This window comes from Rhamphochromis longiceps, linkage group LG23, assembly GCF_057381845.1.
Source record: "Rhamphochromis longiceps isolate RC_006_pf linkage group LG23, R_longiceps_female_GT1.1, whole genome shotgun sequence".
Lineage (NCBI taxonomy): Eukaryota > Metazoa > Chordata > Actinopteri > Cichliformes > Cichlidae > Rhamphochromis > Rhamphochromis longiceps.
In genome coordinates, this window is record NC_140578.1 from 7,168,086 (window position 1) to 7,192,613 (window position 24,528).

Here is a 24,528-nt window from a genome sequence, read left to right on the forward strand (position 1 = left end):
AGGAACCATCTCTGGTGAAAGCGTGGTTGCAGTGTGAATTTGACCGGTGTTGTATACATCTGCTATGACCTGATAGTGCAACTGTTGGACCGCATAAACAAGCAGCTCCATTTTTTGTTAAAGATTTTGCTCAGCGCACCTTGTGAGAAATGAATTTTTAATATGCTGCATACAAGAAAAGTTTCTTCTCATATAAAATCTTAAAATCTCCCCTTTAAAAAGTCTTCTCAAGCAGAAATATTACATATATGTGTGCCTTCGATATGTTCGCCTGCCCTAAAGTGAGGCTGGCGAGATAAGAATCACACCATCCCATCTGCTGTACTCCCTGTCACCAGATCTTGTTTGTCAGTCCTGGTTATTCCATGTTCACTAAAACCGGTGCACATCTGTGTTCCTTGATTTGCTAAAAGAGAGAGAGAGAGTGCATATACATTGAGGTGAGTTAATTTGAACACCAGCCAACAAACATTTAATTTTCTCTGAAGCCCCACCTTCACATTCCCTCCACTCTGTATCATTAGCAGAATATATTAGTCTCCACCTTTTCAGCTTGCCAGCTAAAGCACCTATTAATATTCATATCCTGATCCTAATGGAACCAGAAAAGCCAAAAACAGCATTGGTTTTGGAAAAAATTAACTGCTCTCCAGATCCTATTAGGCCATAATGCACATACTACAGATAGATGCAGACATGCATATCCAGTACTGTGCAAAAGTCTTGAGCCGTCCTTCACTATTTTATATTTTGCTTGGAAAATGGGAAATAGCTATATGGATTTATTAAAACATGCAAACATAATTGGAAATAAGGTAAAACAGAGTTTGCACAAGCTTGAAAGTCAATATTTGGTATGACCACCTTTACTCTTCAACATAGCCTAAACTCTTAGGCTGGCTCTCTTGTACTTTCTTTAAGAAGTCTTGTTTCTTGGATGTTGGTTTTCGTTTGTTCTGTTCTACGCTTTCCTTGCTTGAGACTGAGACTATTTCTGATTAGACTTCAGCAAACAGTAAATGGTTTAACTGAAGCGCTAAATCCATCTCTCATGTCCTGTGTCAGGTCTTTGTTGGATTTTTCACTGTCTTAAGGACATGACTTTCAGATACTGTCCATCTGATGTAAATAGCTTTTTAGGTCTCCAGTCATCTAGCTTTCTGATTTTTTTTTTTTTTTTTTTTAAGACACACTGCATACCATGCACAAGATTTATTACATTTTTGTTAATAACTCTTTGGGAATTATTATGCGTTTTTGTGACAGAAAAAAGTGACTAAAGACAAAGTGATCTTAGCTAGGTTACCTGTTATGTGTAGGCATTTGTTAAGGCACTAATCAGTGACCTATGAATCATTAAAGCATAACAAAAGCACCTGACTCAAGGGACGAACCAAGTTTTTCTTTCCCCCCACACATAACAGGGAATTCTTTAGCGTAGATATAGTGACTTTAGCTAAATTGCCTGTTATGTATATAAATAACTTTTGGTTCGTCCCTTCAGTTAGGTGACTATTTTATGCTTGAATGATAGGTCACTGTTAAATAGCTTATCAAACAAAATTTACTCTGAAAATGGTCAGGTACAAGGACTGGACTGAAATCAGTGAAAAAGTAGCCAATGTCAAGAAATGGAAGACCTTCAAATAGCCTGTTGAACTATAGCTAAAGCTCATTTACAAAACAAGGCAAGAAAGTCTGACTCCCTGAAAGTAAAATATGAAGAAATGAGGAGTTTCTCAAGACCTTTTCACAGCACTGTTCACATACATATGGGTAATAATTTAAAAGGAACACCTTAAACCCTATAGTGAGGGGATTCAGTAGCTGTATTTTGCTTAGATGGATTTAGCTGGCACAGTTTATGGTGTTTTTTCTTTAATTTGTCACCTGTCTGTATAAACATAACACACCTAAGTTACCCACGAAAAGATTTGTGTGTTTTTGTAAATGTTTTAAAGGTGTGTGGGTGAGAAATACGAAATAGGCTTAGTTGTAGTGAAATTGAATTTTAATTGGCAGAAAATGTCAAGATCTAATCTGATTTCTGTTTTGATTTTATTTATGTCTCTATCTGGTGTAAATTGCAACATCTTATGTAATGGAGAGTCTAAAGTCATATTTTTCTTTTGCTTGCAGGCTAAAAATGCCTGATTTGTATTTTTATTTTAGCGGTTATATTAATGATAGCTATATAGATGTGTAATATTGTGCTTTTTAAATTGCCATTGAAATGCTTTTCTCTTTAATATGGAGTGTTTCAGCGGTGTGCAACACATAGATGTAGTCGGTAAGGTTGTCCTTCGCCATCTGTGCTGTAAAATGTGTTTTCCTGGATGCTGTGTAAATGGATTTAAGCTTTACTCACCCTCCCACTCAGCAGATCTCCCAACCATACTCAATCCTCCCTGCATGATGCTTCAGTATTTCTTCTCTACCGGGCTTCCGATAGTCTGTGTGTGTATTGACATGTATGCCGCATGTGTCTGTGCATGTGTGCACTGCGGTGTGCTTACTGTTGCTTTGCATGCTGTCCTGCACAACTGGCTCACATTTATATTCTGATTGTCTGTGATTTATGTGGCCCTCAGCTTGGATATATAAGCGTCCATATGTGTATTTGCAATCACTTATGTCTCCAGGCACATGTGAGTATGTGTGTATAGTGTGCTTTGTCATTCAGGGTGACCTCATACACCTACTAACCTGTCCATCCACATATCTTCAGGTTCTTTCACTTAATGTGTTTGTGTATGTGTGAACAGAAACATTTGGAGCAGGTTATATGGGACTTTGTGATAGTTTGTTGCTTGTTTGTTACACTCAGTGCGTGTGAGACTTTACTGTATGTAGCGATTTGTTGCATGAGATATTTGCTAGATACAGATGTGTTCATTAACGTTGTTTACTGGAACGCTGTTGCACCAGGTGTATTGATCCACACTAGGCTCTCTGAGTGCGTGTTTGTAGCAGTGAGACTATTGATCTGTACCACTCCCAATAGTGTTTATTCCTGCAGCAAGTCTGTCAAAAGCCAAGTGTAAGTAATCCCTCCTCTGTTCTTCCCCATTTTCTGCTTTTACCCCTCTTGTACAATTTGTCTCACTCAGTCAGATTCAAATATAGTTTTAAATGAAATTTTTTCAATTTTTCTTCCAGTTTGCTCTCTTGCTTTTATTTAAATTCTGTCAACTTGGTCTGTTTTAATCTCGTTGATTTATTTTCTTTGATTTGCTTTGTCACAAATCGCTGATAGATGTCACCAAAGCCCATATTTCTTTGTATAACACAGAGATACTCTAGCATCAAATTACACTTGCTGCACTGTAACAAAATTCCACAGATAAATGTCTTTTTAGCAGCAAGTGGAGTCCTGTGTGTCGCTGTGTGTAGTAGTTTGCGTTTGAAGCTGTGGGGCTCAAGCTATCTCTCTAATTGCTTTTGACTTCCAGCCTTCAAACACATTACCATGACAAGGCAGACTCTGAATCCAACTGTATTACATTAATTGTTAGTCAGAGCTGCAGTTTGGCAGATGAAAGCACAATGACACATGCTTGCATATACACACTATCTTTAATGGTGCCTAATTGCCACCCGCATTTCAGCCAGTGCTTAGACAGTACTTTAATTTGCTTTAATGTTTAACAGTTTCTTTTATGTGGGCCTGATGCTGAAACACTGGTGTGTTTTAAAAAAACATTTCAGTATTAGATATACGAGGGCTTTCCCAATCGAGAGTATGCCAAGTTCAGTCTCCTGTACTAAGTCCAGTGGATAGGAGTATTTGTAACTGCGGCATTAGCATTTTTGCTGACTCCAGCATCTCAGATGGACTGTTGATTACAGAATAAAACTGTGCGTTACTGTATTGTGACAAAATAATCTCTAAGGTCCATAACTGGAATTTGTTTGTGGTGGGGAAACTGGCTTAACACCTTTGTTATCCAATATGAGTGGTCTGTCACCTCAGGAACTGGATGACTAGTCAGTGTTAACTGGCAGGTCTCATCAATCAGGCAGGTCCTAATCCCCTAAAATATTTTCAAGGTTTATAAAAAGAAAATTAAACGTATTTTGATAGAGGACCCATCATATACTTTAAATTAAAAAAGATCAGGACATTGTCTTTGTGCTAAATGTTAACTAAGCTTTGTAGCTGGTGTAGCCCTTATAACTTTAACTTTTTGCCTGTTCCTTATTTTTGACATTTGACTAACTCCATGTTATGATTTACTTATTTAGTCCCAGTGTTGATGGAGTTTTTCCTGTGTTTGTGTTTTGCCTTCATCTTTTAGATGAATTCGTTGTTATACTGAGTGACTTCTTGTGTACGACCTCCGGCTTTCAAGTAAAGACTCTTGTTTTGAACTTTTACCCGGTCTCCTGTGTGATCCCTGCATTTGAGTCTATTTCATATTTTATGATTGATACAATAGCAGTCTAATTTAAAGAATTGTCAGTGGCTGGGGCAAAATGTGTGTTTTATGGAGGCTTTATTGACTTAAGCTTATTTGTATTACTGCATTAATTGTGTGGTTACAGCATAGCTACAATAAAGCCGTATACCACACACCGCAGTCTACGCTGTAGCCTGATGTGCACCTTCACTGATAAGCAGCTTTAGCAACAGAGACTACAACAACCCTTTACACTAATATGCTGTGTAAACACAGTAGAGTGATAGGAAGTTGTATCTCGCTTGTTAACAATGCGTTACAATGTATGTTTTCGTATTTATATAGCCCTTTCTATCAATGCATAGACTCCTTCGGCTCTTAACCCTTTTTTTTAACCATCAGCCCAGTGGTAGGCCCATTTTACAAGCACTATTTAAGTGATGGTATCTCTGTTCCTTTATCATTTGCACAAGGGACAAAATTCACATGGTTTCGGAACAAAGAGACTAACTTTATGGGAATATTCGGTGTATTGGACTTGAATCTGATTCAAGACTTGAATCCTAAAGGGTTAAGTCTTCCCTCTTTCCTGCATTTCAGTAATAGTATAAATAGTATAAATGCAAACAGTTACAGTGCCATCTAGAGAATACTATAGGCTATATGGGGCCTATAGTATATAGGCGCTGGAAGCACTGTGAGAATCATGTTCTTTGATTTCTCCAGTGCCTTCAACACCATTCTTCCCTCGGTTCTAAAGGACAAGCTGGTGAACTCTGGAGTGGACCATCACCTCACTACCTGGATCCTGGACTACCTCACCGACCGACCACAGTATGTGAGGACTCAGGGCTGTGTGTCGGACAGGGTCGTCTGCAGTACGGGGGTCCCACAGGGAACGGTTCTGGCTCCGTTCCTCTTCACCATCTACACTGCAGACTTCTCCCACAATTCCACCCAGTGCTTCCTGCAGAAGTTCTCTGATGACTCTGCAATAGTCGGCCTCATCACTGATGGGGACGACAAGGAGTACAGAGGTCTGACCCAAGACTTTGTGGACTGGTGCCAGCAGAACTACCTCCAGATCAACGCCAGTAAAACCAAGGAACTGGTGGTAGACTTCCGCAGGCACAAGCATTCTCCACTGCAACCACTGAACATCCAAGGTATGGACATTGAGGCTGTGGACAGCTACAGGTACCTTGGTGTTCATCTGAACAATAGACTGGACTGGACTCATAACTCAGACGCCCTCTACAGGAAAGGGCAGAGCAGGTTGTACCTGCTGCGGAGACTCAGGTCGTTTGGAGTGGAGGGCCCACTCCTGAAGACCTTCTATGACTCTGTTGTGGCTTCTGCTATCTTTTATGGTGTGGTCTGCTGGGGCGGCAGCATCTCTGCTGGGGACAGGAAGAGACTGAACAGGGTGATCCGAAGGGCCAGCTCTGTTCTAGGATGCCCTCTGGACCCAGTGGAGGTGGTGAGTGACAGGAGAACGGCGGCTAAGCTGTCATCCCTGATGGACAACATCTCCCACCCCATGCAGCAAACTGTGACAGCACTGAGCAGCTCCTTCAGTGGGAGACTGCGGCACCCACGGTGTGAGACGGAGAGATTTCGCAGGTCTTTCCTCCCCACTGCTGTCAGACTCCATAATAAAGACTTTAACTGATCAAGCACACACATCCATACATATGCAATAATACTAAGTGCAATAATCCTTTCTGTCATCGTTGTATTTTTACTCAGTTGTATATAGTATTTGTATTTGTATTCTATTTTTATCTTATTGTATATTTATTTTATTTTATTCTACTGTATGTAGTATTTTATTCTATTCTGTACAGTTGTGTACTGTATTTATTCTTATTGTATTCTAATTTTTGCCTCATAACTTTTGCACTGTCCACTTCCTGCTGTGAAAAAACAAATTTCCCACGTGTGGGACTAATAAAGGTTATCTTATCTTATCTTATCTTATAGTATTCTCTCTGGATTAAACTTTACTTGGGTCAAAGGGTCTATGTTACATTTACTAACTGTAACAACTTCTGTGACAAAATTTTGAAAGATGATACTGTTTTTAGAGCTTTCTATAAAAACAAGGTATCTTTGCGTTAATGTTATCAAGCAGAAGTTAGAAGTCATCTCTTTCTTAATTTTTCCCTCGGGCACCATCATGGTTACAAATGACAAGAACAACAGAGAAAGTGACAAATCAAGACCCGGCACTCACTTTGTATTACTGGCTGACTGTCCAGAAAGTTGCTAGATTTGTTGCTAGCCCTTTGGGTATAGCAAAAATGAAACCAACTGTAGTGTAACACATGATATTCCTCTCTCTCACATAGCTAAGCTGACATAGTATATATATGTGTATATATATATTCAAATTAAAAAATAAAGCATACCCTGCAAATAGAGCTGGGCGATATATCGAGTTTTTAAAACATATCGATATATTTTTATACGAGATATAAGATGTGACAATATCGTTTATATCGATATAGTCTATGTTACGTTATAATTATACTTGTGGAGCCGCAAGTTTGCCTCTCTTTCGTCCACTTTCGTCTTTACGCAACGTTACTCGGCCTCGCCTCTCCTTCACTGAACACAACTCCCCCTCCTCCCCCATCGCTTCACCTGCAGGAAGCGACAAGATGGACACGGCAAATCTCCTTTAACGAGTTACTGCGCATCGCCCCGTGCGTGGGGCTGGACGGCGTCAATGTGTTAGCTAGCTAACCACGCTAACGAGCTAACCACGCTAACGCCATGCAGCCCAGAGGTGCTGCACGGACTAAAATCCTTTCATTTTCTCAAAAGTTGACAGCGCGCCTTATGTATGAATTCTGGTTGTGCTTGATGGCCGCGAACCGATCTTATGTGGAACACGGCGCTCAGCAATCTGTCAAAAAATGTTTTAGTACGACTTTGGTAAGCTACGGAGCTGCACCGCTTGATGGATTGTCGGAGCATTACGGCTGAGCCTCGCGGAGTGATACGTACTGTGCTTCAACGTAATATTACCCTACTGTGTATAAGGACCATAAATGGCACCTGTTATGAGACGTGGTTGCGAAGTGGATTTCAAACTCCAGGCTGGAGTTTTGTGAGCTCTTTGTTATGCACAAAAACAACATTGTTTTCTTTTATTTATGGAGCATTATTATTTAATAAATGCTCATAATTTATTTTTGAGTAAATTTTATGTACATCTGCTCTATGTTAATAAAAGTGCCTGTGTGACATCTGGGACACAGCTTTGACTAAGAACTCTCTTTTTGTTCTTACTTCATGGCTTTAAAAAAATATATCGAGATATATCTTATATCGCCATCCAGCTAAAAAATATCGAGATATGAATTTTGGGTCACATCGCCCAGCCCTACCTGCAAATATTCAAATGACTGGAAATTTCCCTAAAACCTTAACATTTCAAGGGTTCAAGTGCAAAAACTTTTTTTTATATATATAATTGACAGCAAAAATATACAGATTCATTATTGTACTATCATTACTCAGGACTGGTGCATTAAAAAAATCCCAAACCTGTTTTTATTTTTATTTTTTAGCTTTATTATTATTCTTATTTCTCACTGGGCAATGTTAGTACAATACATGGATTTGTGACGGAGTTGGGTATTCGAATGGATTTCACAGGATTGGAAGGAACCTGAGTAGTGGGAAGGGGCAATGGTTTAAAAGAGAGGTGAGATAGTAATAATAAGATTGGATAAGAAAAGGGAGGAGAGCGATGGAGGGCAGCATGGGTGTTATAAGGGAGGATAGAGGTGTTCAGGGTTGAGCAGTGAAGCAGAGAAACTGTTGCACGCTGAGCCTGGGTTGTGTGAGTGTATGTGTGTGTCTGTGTGTGCGTCCATGGGTGAGCTTGCAAGTAAGCATCTGCATGAGATGAGTTTTCAACCCGAGAACTCAAGGAGCCCAGAGTCCTCTCACTACCTCAAAGTCACTTTCCCTCCTCCTTCCCTCCTCTTTCTTCCCATCAGCCCAAAGTCACTAGCTCTCCTTCCCTCCTCTTCCCATACACTCTCTATCGCTCTCTTCAGGGGGTCCAGTCAGCTCGGGCATTAACATTCAGACCATGTCACACAACTCCCACCCATTGAACAGAGAGTATGACTAGGCCAGACCTGTCTCTTCTCTTCTCACCCCACCCTTAGTGGTAGCCTGAGTAGTAGCATTGTGCAGCATGTCATGTGTGATCCGCATGTTGAGACATTGGTGTGCGTGCATGTGATCAGACATACATGTCTGTTGTCTCTACTTTTCTCTTTTCTGTGCCGGCCTTGGGATCGCACCTCATTTCTAAATTTATCCTCAAAGTGTGCCACCTCTCCTGTGAGCTGCTGCTGGGATTCTGTTGAGGGGTGTTGGGAGGCAGAGGGGTGAAGAGGGGTGTAGAAACTGCAGAGAAGAAGGGAGCGAAGGGGGGGAGGGGGCATTAATCGGAGAAAAGGGAGGAGAAAAGTGGTAAATGAGGGAGGGAGTGTGTGGCGCATATATGTGGGACACAGCGGTTTTCATCCTTTTCTCTACCGTCTTCCTCGTTTCCATATCTCTTCTGCCATCATTCCATCCGTGTCCCAAGGCTGCTGGGTTTATTTGGGGGGAATTAGCATCGTGAATGTGTCATGTGTGTAAGTATTATCTGTGCTCAAGTCACAGCTTCAGTGGACTCCCTTCCATATTTGCATGGAAACATGCATGTTGTACTGAAAACAAGCTGTTTTGAGCTGCTTACAGTGTATCATGCTATGTCTGTGTGTAAGTAAGGCAGATCAAACCACACAAGCACATAGATTCACATGAATTTGACACTAGAAGTGAGTTTGTGTGTTGGGGAGCCTGATAAAGATATGTTTCCACTTGTGAATACCTGTGAATAGAAAATCAATACCCTCAGCAGAATTAATCACTGGACACACAGTGTGTGCACACAATAGTGGTGTACTATTGTGTGCACACCACTCGTGTAACACACACGACATTTGCTCACTTTATATAATATTAGCTGGAGAATCTACAGAGCTATAGCTTTGTAATCTACCTTGTACTAATTTACATCTTCATAGATGTTAAACAAAAGCTGCTATATTGAGAGAATATGTGGCTCTGTATATGTCAAAGTGTGTGTGTGACTTTTGCACAATAGCTGCCATGTGTGGTTAATCTCTCCCCGACAATAGCCTCCCTGAGCTGCCAGCTCTCAGGCCCACAGGCCTAGAGTGAAGCCTGGGGAGTGGGGTTGGAAGTCACCCAGCTGGGACTCAAGGGACTGCGCTTGGATTGCTTCCAACTCTCCCTGTGTGGGGATGATTGAGGGGGTTGCAAGGACACTACTGCTCGGCACAGAGGAGACCAAGAGAGGAAGGAGGATAGCAGAGGGGAGATAATGAAAGGAGGGGAAAACAGATGGAAAGGAATAGGAAGGACAGAGAGTGAGCAGAATGGGGGTAAGAGGATAGGCTGACAAGTAGTTATGGCTACAAAAAGCAGTAATCCTCATGCAGCAACAAAACAACAACAAAATGAAAACATTCACCATATGTTTGATTCTTGGGGAAATTTCTGTCAGTGGAGATTCTACTGCTTCTACTTTGCACAACATACCTAATAGTTGGGTTGCGGTCACGTGGTTCTGATGACGTGCGGAGGCAGCGCGATTTTTGAGTGGAGGGCGGAAGTAAACATGGAGGACACTGTGGAGAGTCAGGAGAGCAGCTATTGTGCAACTTTAGACCCCGTTTCTCGGGAGAGATATAAACAGATAGTTAAAAAATATATCGGACGTGATCCGTATTCTTTGAAAATGTCCGAATACACCACAGAAGTAAAGGATTTGCCTACTATCGAGGCTGTGGATATCACCAACTACTTGGTCCTCCAGACTTCTTACTACACTAGGCAGCAAATGAAAGCTTTCAAGAGTCTGGAGGCGTACAATTTTTTTGTCAGCGGGTGGGTCCACAACCTTGGAACAAAACGTCTCCGTGATGGATACAGTTTGGTGTTTGCAAGGGTGAGTGTTTGTTCTTATATTGCTTTATCTTAAACACGCTAACAGTTAGCGGTAGCGGCTTTAACGTCAACAAACATGCCACATCCTTAGGACTTCGTTAGAGTGACAGTTGTTTGTTTCAAGGTAAACCATTCTCAGCCGTCTGTTGCATATCCAAAATCGCCTCTGCACATCGATGCTGTTCTGCCTTAAGCTTCATTCTTTTCTCTCGTTTGAGAACTGATTCCGATCTGGGTTTTCGTTCGTAGCCGAGATTGACCGTCGGAGCCCAGTCCTCCGACTCTTCGTCATCCAAAGCACTTGGGCAGCCTATAGTCCCAATCAAGTCAATATTAGACTACTAACTTAAAAGCACTAAGTAAACGAGAATTTAACGACAACCTAATGCTAATAAGTTCGTTTGCAAACATAACATTACCTCTGACGACGTGGTCGCTGCAGACACGGGCATTGGCAGACTCTGCTCCTCCCGACTGTAAACGTAAATTTAAAATCCATTTTTTCCTACGTTTTTCGGTTAGAATTTTCCATTTTTCTCCTCTTCGTTGGGCTATTTTTGGTACCCTAAAATACCGTTTATCAGTTTCTCTGGTCGACCTACTGGAGCATCCGTAAACACAACAGGACATAGGCATTTTGCGTACTGTCTGTCTGTGATTTTGCGCTTATCTTTTTCACTTCCGACCGCCAGTCAAATTTCGCGCTTTACGTCGACGTCACGTCTACGTCAAATGAAACCTAGCTATTAACAATGCATTTGTTACATTTCCTTTCCAAAATATCAAACTGAATTTTCTTAAACTTGGAGTAGTAAATTTTGCTACACATCTAGCATTGCCCTTGAAAGAAGATGTTTTCATCGAATGCCCTTATAGGTTACTGTTTTGGTGCTGTGTGGTGCATCGGTAGTACTGGTCTTTAAGGGTCGCTGGAGCTATTTTCCTCATAATGTGCAGCATTTTTTAAATGCTTTTTAATGCATAAAGAAGTGTAGATTTTTTTAATAGCTTCTTTTGTAAATGGCGTAGTATGCAGAATACATTAGTGATTAGAGTGATGAGAGATTGTGTGAGCATTGTGCTGCAGTGGACCAGTAGTTTACTAACTGTATTCTGTAAACCATATACAGAATTAGTGCTACATGTCATATGGAACCCACTCACAGATCTGAGATTCCTGCACAGGCCAACATCAACAGCAGTTAAAACTCAGGTTAAGGTTTGTAGGAATACGACATCCCAGAATAAGAAGCAACCTTCTTAAAAGGAATAAAACCTCAGAAGAGAATATAACACACCATGTACACAAGGTTAATGTTCCATTTGATCCCGCAGTCTCATAATTTAATCATCTTTCACTATGCCAGTTGCATAATGGAATAGGTTAAGAGGAAGCCAGCGCTTTCATTTGACTAAAATTGGGACAGTTTTTAATTTTAAAAAATTTTTTTCTTTACATTGGGTTGGATCTTTTGTTTTTTCTCTGATAAGGAAGGACACCTATTATAGGTATGAATATGATATGTGTTTAGATAAAAGCTATACTGTACTGATTCTCACCATGGTAGTGCAAAGGTGTGATATTTAAAAGGAAATAAAGTCTAATTTGTAAATGTATTCACCCAGTTTGAAATGAGCTTAATTGCCTCAATTTAATAACTCTCTTGACACCAAGTGCAAAGATACAGATGGTGCAGTTTCAGTGAGTTTCTCTAATTTCCCAACTGACACTGTAATCTATAAAAGAAAGAACACATTCAAAGTTCACCATCTGTATCTTTATGTGCCACGATGAGAGGGTGATAATTTTCCTCGAAACCTCAGACTATATGCGAATCCCATTTAACATGAATCACATTTCAGGCATGTGCTTAAGTATTATGTAATTGCGTCAGTTACAGCCTACATTGCAATGGAAATTAATTACAAAGTTCTCTCATCATTTCACCAAAATCAAATTTAGAACAATTTTTAAATGGGAATAGTGTTGCTATCATCTCAGTGCAGGATGAGCTATATTCATGGTTTTTATTGTTGTGCACCTGAATATGTGTCTTTAGAAAATGTCATGCCAAGCCTGTAGCAGGGTGAATGCCACCTCTGAGCTGACATACAGTCTTGATTTTGAACTAAATATAAATTTAGGCACACAAACTAACAGGTGGTGCTAACAGGTAAGGTAATTTATTTCTATAATCCGTAGGGATGGAGGTCAGCAGACAGCAGGTATTTCTGATACACATGAAGGGAACGACTGCTATAGCATTTACATTGTCATCATCAAATTTAGCAGCCATTCACTCACCCATTGTGCCTTGTCACTCCCATCAGGGTGGAAATGTAAGAGGATAATAGTGATCACTCAAAACAACTTTGTATTGATTTGTAGTGACCCTCCCTTCTAAGAGGACAAGTGTAATTGTAAAACATGAGAACCCAGTACAGGTTGGGTTTTCTAGGCTACGTCCAACCTAGCCCGGATAAATGTGAAAACTGAGTTTTCATCTGAAAACGCTCCGCATGCACGCTATCGTTTTCAGTCGTTTTCACAGAGTTGTGCATCCACATTGAAATGGCCGAAAACGCTTACGTTCCAGTACTGCGCATGCGTGAAACGCAAGACGATTTGACCTGCCCCATTTATGTCTGCCGTTTATTTACTTTCCGGCTATTTGAAACGACGCGCCAAAATGTTGAGAAAAAGCACCGAGTTTTTTAAATGGACTAACAATGAGGTGGACTTGTTGCTGCAAGTAACAGAAAAGTACAAAGTTGCAAAAGCGAGGGAGAATTAAAGAATCTGAAGAAAAGCTATCTGGAGCATGTGCTGATATTAATCTTTAATAGGGCTGTCAAAATTGAGCGCAAACAAAACAACTCAAGTTCAAATTTTATTCGCCACATGCAGTGGCAGGTTGTCTGCAGTGGAATGAACCCGCCCCCCGACCTTACACACACAACACAGACATCACATGGGGATACAAGTCAGAGAACGGTTGCATTACAGAAAAACCACTGAAATATACACTACAATGGTACAAGAGGTAAAAAAGAGACCTCTACTCATGCTGGGCTATAGGAGGACAGCATGAGAACAGGAAATAATGTCCACAGTACAACATTATAGAGCACGTGACCAGCAACAGGGTTGGGTAGGGGATAAGGAGTAATCCCAGGCAACACAGCAGCCATCCTGCCACTGCGCCGTCTCTCCAGCGCGGGCCCAGACCCGCCTCGTTTTCCCAGGAGGCAACAATCATCGAAGGCATTGGATGGGAGGGGGATGTGTGAGTGCTTATCAGTGTAAGTGTATGTGTGTGCGTGTCCATAGTTCAGCTGAGACAGTGTCCTTCGCCCTACCAGGCTAAGTAAACAGTCTACCAGCCAACCCAGGTGGCCTTGCATGGAATGGAAAGAACAGTCAACACACAGTCGTTATCAGGGAGTTTTTGTTCGGCTCCAGCCTTGAGCCCACAGCTGGCGCCGAGGGGATATCCGCATTATGATGTTGATGTTGTTGATTTTTCTTATATAAACCAGGGCCAAGCCAGCTCCGATCAGCAAGAACCCTGTCATCATGGTTCCGAATAGGTAGATATCTTCAGCGTCCTTGATCGACAGTCCCACCAGGCACACGATCCTCCATTTCTGCCACCCGTCCATCGTGTAGGCAGGGAAAGTCCCTCCAGGGCACTCGGGCTCTCCCGAGGCCAGACTTCTCGTTGAGAAAAGGGTGTCAATAGCATTCAGAGACCAGTTGATCAAATCCATAATTCTCTTTTAGGTTTTAGAGAACAGACTGTGAGAGAGTGTTCCAGGGACAGTAATACACACGAGACAAGACAAGGACACAAGAGGCTAAGCAGGGAAGATAAGGGGAAGGAGGAGAGGAGAAAAGTGCGACTGCCTTCGCCGAGAGCCAAACGAGAACTGCTGTGTAATGCCCTCCTAATCTTAGTTTAATTGGTCACATGACTGCGTCACATGACTAAAATGTGTCATCGCTTTCGAAAAGGCTCCAGGTTCGCTGTCCACACTGTGATGCAAAAACAGCGTTTTCAAATGTATCCGCTTTGGAGAGCGTTTTCAAAACGCTGCGTTTTCCTTCACTCAAAATGCCGTCTCAGTGTGGATGGAAGGCCAAAACGAAGAGAAAAAAAATGCGTTTTCAAACGAAAATGTATTAGTGTGGACATGGCCCTAGAAGATGTCCATTTCCATTTATTTTTCGGAGTTCTTCTCCTTAACACTTCTTGCTAAGCACAGCCTTCTTGCTGTCATGCAAGTGCAACCAACGCACCAACAAGCCACACTTGCATTTATTTTCATCTTTCTCTGTACATTCGAAGACAAAAATTTACTGTCTGTAACATCTGCTCCATAAACAAACACCAGTATGGGTGCTTCTGTTAAATAAGCTAGTGAGTTACCCAGGCTTTTAACTTGACGCCAGCTAATGAAGTCTTAGCGATGAATGCAATGAATACTGAGGAAGTGTTTGCCCCAGACTATCTTAAAATGTCAGATGGATACAATTAAAATTGTAAATGACTCTATAAACATTTCTTCTTTGTAGATCAGACCAAAATCTTGTGGCAGGCTTATACAAGTGAACACATATAGTACCTTTTTATTGTTCTAAGGAAAATGGTAGACTAGGAAATTCATCCTTGTGCTATTTACTAAGTATCTTCAGGCAGTTTTATGACCTTGTAGGTTAACTTCGTTTGCATGGCTGCATAATGTGATCAGGGCAGAGATCCCCTGTAACCTCAGCTGACTTATTGGTGATGAAACAGAAATGCTTCAGAGCTGTCTTGGCCTTTTGATATCACTGAAAATACAGCATGAATGAAGCATCTGAAATCCGCTCTAATTATTCTTACTGAGACCTCACCAGCAGGGATCTTGTGTGCATAAAAAAATGCGAGGGTGTATATGTGGACGTCTATAAAATATGTGCATGTCTGTTTTTGATGTCCTATTACCTTAATGTTTCTTTCGCTGCTGTTTTTAGCATTGCAAAACAGGATTTTTAAGCAAATGCATACTATTTCTGTTTTGCAGACACACAAACACAAAGTTGAACATTGCAGAGAAAATCTATGGTGGAAAATGTGTTTTCAATAAGACCAGGAACTTAGTGTAGTCTGCGTTAAGAGGAGAGCAAAATGAGCAGTTTTTCTCCAAGGAAATATCTAGAACGAGATTGGACAGCTACAGCACTATCAGAGATAGTACATGGTAAATGAGCTTAGACTGTGGTAGTCAACAGGGAGATAACTCTCTCTCTTGCTTCTATGCCGTTTCATATTTTTTTCCTCAGCTCTCATTCATTCCATCTTTTAATATAATTTTTTTTCCATTGCACTTTCCCTTGTGCGCACTGCTGTTAGAGCATATCCATCTTGTCATTTTTTTCTTCTTTAGGATGTGTATGTGAGAGAGCAACAGGGAAAGATGCGGCATCCCTATGTATTTAGCTGAGAGTGCATGTGTGAGTGGATCTGTGTGTGTTTGTGACTGTTACAGTTATGCATGCCTGCCTTCCAGGCCGGGCATAAATCATCATTAGAGATGGCAGGAGTGTGTTTGTGTGTGGTTGTGCATACGTTTATGTGTGTATTTAACTGTATATGCTCATTCAGACAGGCCGACGGCAGCAACTGTAGCTTTCCATGCTCAACAGGCTGCCTTATTGTTACAGCTCTAATGCTCTGTTCCACTTCGTTTCCAAGGTTTCTGAGACCTGGGACAGACACGCACGCGCACACAGTGGACTGTCTCAGGGAGGGGGTGACCTTGCACAGTGATGAGAGACTGGTTGATGAACTCTGCTGAGAGAGTGTTTACTCCACCTCCATATAATGGCTTGCACAATGCTGGAGCGTGAGCAGTTGTGCAGCAGTGGACCAGTGGCTTACACATAAATGCATGGGCTATGCTATGCAGCCATTTTCTCATCCAAGATCTCAGGAAACAGAAGAAGATGCACACTGAGTTTGTGTCTTCAAGTCTGCAACGGGAAATGTTGATTGGGCCATAATTACCATATAATTCACGTTAAAGTCATGCCAGATGTGTCTGAATTAGAATTTTTTATGTCAGCACTTAATTTCTTTCCTTATGAGCTTGTGAGTATTTAGGGATCACCTGTTGAGCTGTGATGAAGCTTTTCCTACAAGTGCCAAGGGTTTTTTTAATTATTATTGATGTACTATATTAATATTTCATTTTATTATTTGATACTATTTCTACAAATTTTTTGGAAATTATTAAATATTTTTTACCACCATTTTCACCAATTTATCAGAAGTTAAAAGTAAAAGTAACATTTTTTTAAATTGCTGTCCTGTTCATTGTAGGTGAAAGTCCCTGACTACACTGCCTAAATTGTATACTTGTACTCTATGTCAGTTTTTCAGGTGTTGCGCTTTGTAGATAGTCCTTGCACATTTTTGTTTGTGTTTTGCGCAATGTTTCAAACATGTTTTATGAATATCTTTCCAACTTTACTAAAGAGAAAAACTCCGGTACACACACACAGACGCACATATGGCTCAACTCACTATTATTTATTTGGGTGTGTTTTCAGAGTCTGTCTTCGCAGCGCAGACAGCTGAAGTGGTCCAATTAACAAGTTAAGATAGCAGCTAATTCATTCAGCATCCAACTGATCTGTCTGCGCAGAGATTAGCTGTATGCACTGCTTGAATCAGGTTATGTGGCTTCAACAGATGGTTTGAAATTGTATTTAGTGTGTGGACTGTGTCTACACTGTGTCATAGACAGCCTTGGAACTTGGGTAATACTAGATGAACATACAAAACTTGGTGATTGTTGTATTACAGTCATTTATAAATGATATTTAAGAGTCATGCAAATTATCGAGTCTCCTGAGAAAAATGGCAGAACAGGATGCCACAGGGAGATGGTCTAAAAATACAGGAGAAGCATTAGGAGAAGTGGACAGGTTCTGTGCAGAAATCCAACTCAAGCTGCAAGCTGCAGTACCTTGGTCCAAGGGCAAGGCAGATGAAGGAAACCCTCACAAGCATGCAACATGTAAACTTCAGAGACCCAGATTCAAACACACTGTGCTTCAATCATGGAGTGGACCAAGTTTAGACTGTTCATCCATTTGTCTCTAAATGGTCAAGGGGTTCCAAAATTAAATCTAATATTGGCTGTTTAAAATGCACAGGTCCATTGCATACCTTGCATAGTTCACTTAATAAGAGTTTGACAATGATGCTAGTCTTACCATGGCACCGGTTGGCTAAACTTTAGTCTTACCTCAGACTATCATTGGAAAACACATGTCATGATGACAAATGAACCAATCAGCTCATGCACCAGGCAAAAATATAGACATTGACATTTTTAAAACTCTTTACCATTTTTGATGCACACTTCTTCACTAGTGTGCAAGTGGAGGAGCGCTAAAAAGAACTATTTTGTAATTGCACTATAAGCAAGTTAAAGAAGGTCATTGTGTAGTTTCTACTCTGATGGTAGTAAAGGTCTAACTTCCACAGGAAAAGCTTTTAAATAGATTTTGTAATCAGACTGGTGATTTTATGCGGTTTTATATCCTAGAAGTATTAAAAATTAAGATGAATTTAGATGATGCTCAAAAGCACCTGCCCAAATAAATGGTATAACTGAGAGCATTGTAAAAGACCAAAACAAATCGGGTCATTTCATATCAGTAAGTTTGTATCTGATATAAATCTAGATGTTTGCTTTTGCCACAGCTTTCTTAATTACCCCACACTGCAGGGATAAAATGTCTTTTGGCGTTTGCGAACCGAACCTCTAAAAAACAAACTGTAATATTTCATTGTTTCTGAGATTAACGAGTGCCTCTATAAAGCTTGTCCAGATGTCACTGCAATAAATTTTTTCTGACATCATCTCACCAGATATTTTAGAAAATGCTAGAGGAAATAAGTTTATTATATTTTTCTCATGAAAGTGACATTCATTTATTCATACAGTACAAAGCATGAAATATTTTGTAATTAAGCAAAATTAACTTTCAGAATGAGGGTTAGTGTTCAGAGAAATTAGTTCACAATGTATTGTATCACAATGTAATACACAATGTATTACTTATGTTGCCCATAAGGGGCATCAGGACTGATCAATTTGATTGATTGGTTCTTCTCTCTAAACACTCCACCCCCATCTGACTCATTTGTGTCCACCGATGTTGCGAATTGATCTGAAGAAGAGGCCAAAAAGTGGTCGGTCACCCACACACTCCCGTAGTAATAGATGAGCCTGGAGATGCAATAGAGGGGGAAACAGGGTTAACCATTGGCTGGGGATTATTAATGATAATTTCCTGCTGCCCTCTAGTCACTGCAATCAGCTGCATTCATCAGGAAGCTCAATGAAACAAAGGAGAGAGATGGGAACAGTCTTATTTTCTGTCTAGCTTCTCATTCCCCTTTTGTTTTCATCTCATACTGGCTGATTTGTATGTCAGTCAGTGTCATATGCTCCATGCTAGTCGTCTCAGCTTTCCGGCTTAGTATTAATATGTGTTTTGTTATCTGTTTGGATATTTCTCAGCATTCAAAACACTTTGACAATCCCTCTGCTTCTGGCTTCGTTCGTCTGGCAGGCTTCCAATGCTTTCACTGTCGTGTGTGCAAATGTGAGCGTGTGTGCGTGCTTCTGTATCCCTGCCAGTCCCTGTGTTAAGGGAGGTATCACAACTGACACTTTCTTGTTCCTTCCTTTCATTTGTATCCCATCATTCATTTAGTGTGTGTATGTTTGTGTGTGTGCGTGTGTGTTAAAGGAGCTGGTAAAGACTCCTCCAGCATTGTGATCCACAGATCCATTATCCTCTGCCTACCTTCGGGCCAGCTGGGATCCTTTTCTGTGTGCGTTTAGGTGTGCGTGCGTGCGTGCGTGTGTGCGTGCGTGTGTATGTGTGTGTGTTGGACACCAGGCAAAGGAAAATCAATGGTATTAATTTGCGGAGGCAGTGGTGTGAGCTGAGGCAATCTGCTGCACACTGGGAGCCACGCTTTGCTCTGATTTACCGCACACACATACAGAACCTCCTCCTTTCCAATTCCACCTTCCCAAATCACACCTTCCCTCCTCACATCTCCGCTTTGGTTTGCATTCAGAGACAATATCAGTTTACAGGTTATGAGGCACACTGGAATGTCACGCTTCACTCGCTCCTTGCCTCTCTGTCTGTCACTCGCTCTCCCTCGCTCCCTCTCTCGCTCCCTTTATCGTGGTGCAGGTAATTAAAAGGCAGGCTGCTCCACGGTGGCAGCTGGGAGGAGAGGACTGGAGGGAAGGGCAGGTTATAGTCACTACTACACACTGGCCGCACACACACACACACACACACACACACATACACTACCTGTGCCAAACACACACCCAGCCATGCACACAATTCACATTATTTAATACAGTATAAAAAAATGTTACATATAGAGAAACTTGGTTATCTTTTGGTACAAAAAGATTAGTGTGTAGTAACTGTTCTGCAGGCAGCAAAACTCAAATTTTCTTTTAAAATTACAATAATGGTTATGGCTCATAAATGTTTTATTTCAGGACATTTTATGTCACAATTAATAACCAGCTGCAGCAGCGTGCCATCCAAAATTGACTCAAAATACTTTGTGTGACAAGTGACACGGGCGTACTACACACATACCTAACACTTTCCTGTCACAAATGTAACAATGGAAGAAAATTTTCAGTCTGTTAGAAATATTATCTCATCCTGTCTTCTTGTCAGGAGCTGCAGTGTGCATGAAGTGGATTTTCTCTCTCTGAGCTGAAATACACTCAGCCACCTGGCACAAACTCTAAACTGAGTCAATTATCATGTTTTATGAGTTATTAAAATCAGCATCATACACATATTTTTCACTGTGACAACTAAAACTGCATTTGATGAAGGCAGAGGGACATATTTCATATTTCTTTATGATGTTTGATGATCTCAGTGATGGTTCTGATGAATATGTCTGTCAGTTAATGTAGAAATACACATTAGGACAGCAATGTGCCTACAATACTCCTAGCTATTTATTACAGCAATTAGGGTGCATTTTCAGTTAAGCAGTGGATGTTTGGTACATTCACAAACAAAATGAGCTGCCAGTCTCCATTACTGTAGATCATCAGTATTTATCCTGGGATTTCATTCATGTACACAGGTTGTGATAAAACCCTATTTGTATTAGTTATGAGATTAAACTCTTTTTTTGCTTCACACAGATGCAGTTATGAGATTGAATCACACACAGAATCAGACACGGCTCTCTCTCTCTTTCTGTGTCCAGCATTACAGCAGACATGACTAATCCACTGAAGAGTGTCTTAATCCAATCAGACCTGTTGTCTGCTGAACCAAGACACAGAGGGCAGCTGCCCTGATATTGTTAGAAATGTGAATACAATGCACAAACGCACACTTTCACACAAAACCTCTTTGCACTGATTTATGCTGTACGTTACATCATATAATTATTTTGTATTTTTTTTTGTGACTGTCAGTTCTTTGGATATTTTCCATCCTTCCATCCATCCTCTAATGGTTATCTGTATGGGGCTTTGCAGGGCAAGCAGTCTAAGCAGAGATTCCCAGACCTCTCTTTTCTAACCACCTTCTCGAAGTCTTCTGGCAGGACACTGAGGTGTTATCTCTCGAACATCTGCCTGGGGCCTTCTCCCAGTGTGACATGCTCGAAACACTTCATTTACAAGGCCTGCAGGAGGCATTCTAGTAGATTTCTGAACTACATCAACTGGCTAGTTTGGATTTAGGGGAGGGGCACCTCTAATCAGATCACATTATGAATGACTGAACCCCGCCCCTGTAATTTAGAGCCCAGACAATCTTTGAAGGGTGCTTGCTTCTCGTATCTATAATCTCATTCTTTTGTTCGCTAGCCACCACTTGTACGGTAAGGGTCTGGCCGTAGATCAGCTGGTAAATCAACAGCTTTCCCTTCATGGTCTGCTCTCTCTTCACCACAACGAACAGCAGAACCACATTTCTCCAAAAAGCAGACACAGGGTCCTTAGACAACCGAATCTGACAGTGCTCTGCCTCTTGGCTGCACATAGAAACCACATCTATAAAAATTATGAACAGAATTGATAACAGCAGCTGCGGCAGAATCCACCACCCACCAGAAACAAGCTGAATTATTACTGGCAATAACTGTAGCGAGAGCTTGGTTTAAAACCCAATGTTGAAAAATGCAAAGGAGGAAAAAACAGCCCAGGAAAAGAAAATGATTCAGTATTATCCACTAAATTTTTACCACTACCTGTGTTGGTTTTCTTCAGCAATTATAAATCAACATCTAAGATGTATCATTATGAAAGGGAACACAAACTATATCAAAGAGAGTCTTAAGAAAAAAAAAGACTCACCATCACCTGTCCACCCATGTTAAACAAAATATCCAGTTTCAGTCTGAACAACGTGCATGGCCAAGAACGAACTCTGCCTTATCTAAATCCATTAGAGTTCAAAAATATTTTTTTCAGGCCTTTTTTTTTTTTTTTTAGAATTATTAAACTTATTAAGTAAGATATAGCTTTTTAAAGAGATGATTAGAATCAGTATTTTATTTTTGCTGTCATCTTCTGGATTTACTAGTGAAATTTCTTTAGAAACAATGTAAAAAAAAAAAAAAACAAACCCTCTAGCCAGACTCAGCCAAATATAGTCACGTCTTGGCTTCATGGTAGCAAGACTGCCTAGCAATCTAACTTTTTAAAGACATTTTAATATTCACGAATGGTTCATTTTGGAAAAAAAATAAACAAAAGCAACTTACATATATAATATAAACAAATAGATTTTACCTGGACCTTTAAGATCATATGAAAAATATTATTTTTAATATTGTGTTATGAATTTCATGCATACTATATTAGCCAGCTCTATCAACCAATTGCATGCTAGCTTGCATCCTGCCGGTCATGGGTATCATGCATGAGAGCACACAGTTTTTAATTGACTTTGGCTTATGTCTAAAATAATTTGGAAAAATGCGAGATGCCAGGTGGAGAACCAGGTGTAAATCGTCCACGTTGTTAAAATTCTCATTTATACCTAATGTAATTTTTTAAAATTCAATTTCTATTTCACAGCTCAAAGCCTATTTTTGCTTTAAACGCTCACTGGTGTGATAAGCTTAGCTGTCATACACACAGACGCACATCTCACCCAGGTTTCACGCAAGCTACAAATACTAGGAAGAAAAAAACCCCACTGGTGATGTAGAGGGGTGATTTTAGTCATGTTGACTCCTCATTGACTATTTGCTGTTCTTGGTGGAGATTTTGATTGAGGACTGACGTTGCGTTATAGTTTTACTTTCTGTTGTCTCAGCTGGGGAGAAAACAAATCTTTTCCCCAGTTTTCTTTCATCTCCAAGACCTCAGACTCTTGCCTGTTATTAAATAGCTGAGGAGTCATTTTCTAGTCCTTGTGTCAGGAAGAAGAAACTCACACAAGACAAATGGTCCAATTCCACTTTAACAGACCCATTCATATTGTAATAGAGGGCTGGAACAAAGAAAGGAGAGAGATGGGATATTAGGAATGGCACAGTCAGCCTTACTCACTGTGTTTGACTGTGTGAGTGTGCGTGGACAAGCGAGGGGAACTGAAAGAAGGAAAGATAGAGGGATATAGTGTGTGTGTGTGTGAGAGAGAGAGAGGTTTTTCTCTTTAATTCACTCTGTTGGAGATGTACTACCTCAGGGATATTCTGCCATCTGATCCACTTTAGTAGTGTGGCAAACAGCCAGGGCATCTTTTCAATTACAGAGAAATGGATAGTGTGTGTCCATGTGAGTGTGCATGCATGGGTCTGCGAGTGCGTATGAGAGCACAGAAGGAAAGACAAAGACACAGTAAGGTGGAAAGAGAGGTAGAGCTGGAAGAATAGAGAGAGTGCATAGCTTTTGAGAGAAACGGTAAATGTGAAACAGTAAAGGTGGCACCAAAGAGGGGCCTGTATTCCTGCATTGCTGGCTTGGGACTCATCAAGAGGGAAGAGACCTAGAGCAAGATGAGAAAAGCTGGGTAAGAGAGGGTGAACTGGAATAAGAGGGCTTTGGTATGGACCGAGAAAATACTGCTCATCCCCTGTCTTTAAGCTGAGCAATAATTTAAAATCTCGGCCGTCTGAAGCCTTGAATCCACATTGACTGGTCATCTTAAATCAAATCAGAGGGCTGGGCTGGATGCCGTGTGTGTATTTTTTTTTCATGTGTTAGTGTGGTCGTCCACATACACAGAGAACCCCTGGTCTACTCTGAATTATTGACAGTGGAGAATAATTGATTGGTTCACCTTCAAGCCTATCAGTCTCCGTTTGAGTGCACCACCTCATATCAGTATGCCTCCTCCTGTTTTACTCTCACTCCCTCACACACTGGCTTTGCCTTTTTATGCCCTTCTCTTTCTACTTCTATGGTGTATCTTAAATTGTCTGGCTGATGTAACAAAAGTATAGATTCAACATATTTTCTCAACAATTTTTAATGTGACCAGGATATGAGCTATCAGCTTATAAACGCCACTGTTAATAATTCTGGATTCATATATTGAAAAAAGCATACTCTGTAAAGGGTGACGTGGAAGTCTTTTGTTTTCCACTTCCTGCAAAAGTCCATGTGATGTAAATTTTGTCTTCAGATGGTGTGAGCAAGCCTTTGAGTACGTGTCCATGGATCTTCCAATTTCATGTGTTAGGACATTAAAGTGGATCTACTCTGTGTTTATCAGCCAGGTAGACTCCAAGCAGACTACAAAGTAGTAAAATAAGAACAACTACATGTTTGTGGTGTCTGCAGATAACTGCCTTTGCGGCCAGAAGTAAGTGTAATCCCAGCCTTAGAGGTAAATGTCCGAAAACCTCAGCACATAAACAGTGACGCTGAGTGGATTGCAGATTTTTCATAATTTGGTTTAACAAGTTCAATCTTCTGAGCTATCTTTGTCCATTTTCCCTTCTTATCACTCTTTAGTCCTTCATCCCAGGTGCTCTGACGGCCTTGCCCCTGATGC

At 40.8% G+C, this 24,528-nt stretch overlaps 1 long non-coding RNA gene across 1 annotated transcript in view; it reads left to right on the top strand.

Moving 5' to 3' along the window:
- Positions 1–10,044: 10,044 nt before the first annotated feature.
- The window catches only part of LOC146641172 (uncharacterized), a 102,888-nt gene continuing 88,404 nt past the window's right edge, over positions 10,045–24,528 (top strand). Inside the window, exon 1 of the long non-coding RNA XR_014909710.1 lies at positions 10,045–10,446. This is a non-coding gene — a long non-coding RNA (uncharacterized LOC146641172). The remainder of the gene's footprint in view (positions 10,447–24,528) is intronic.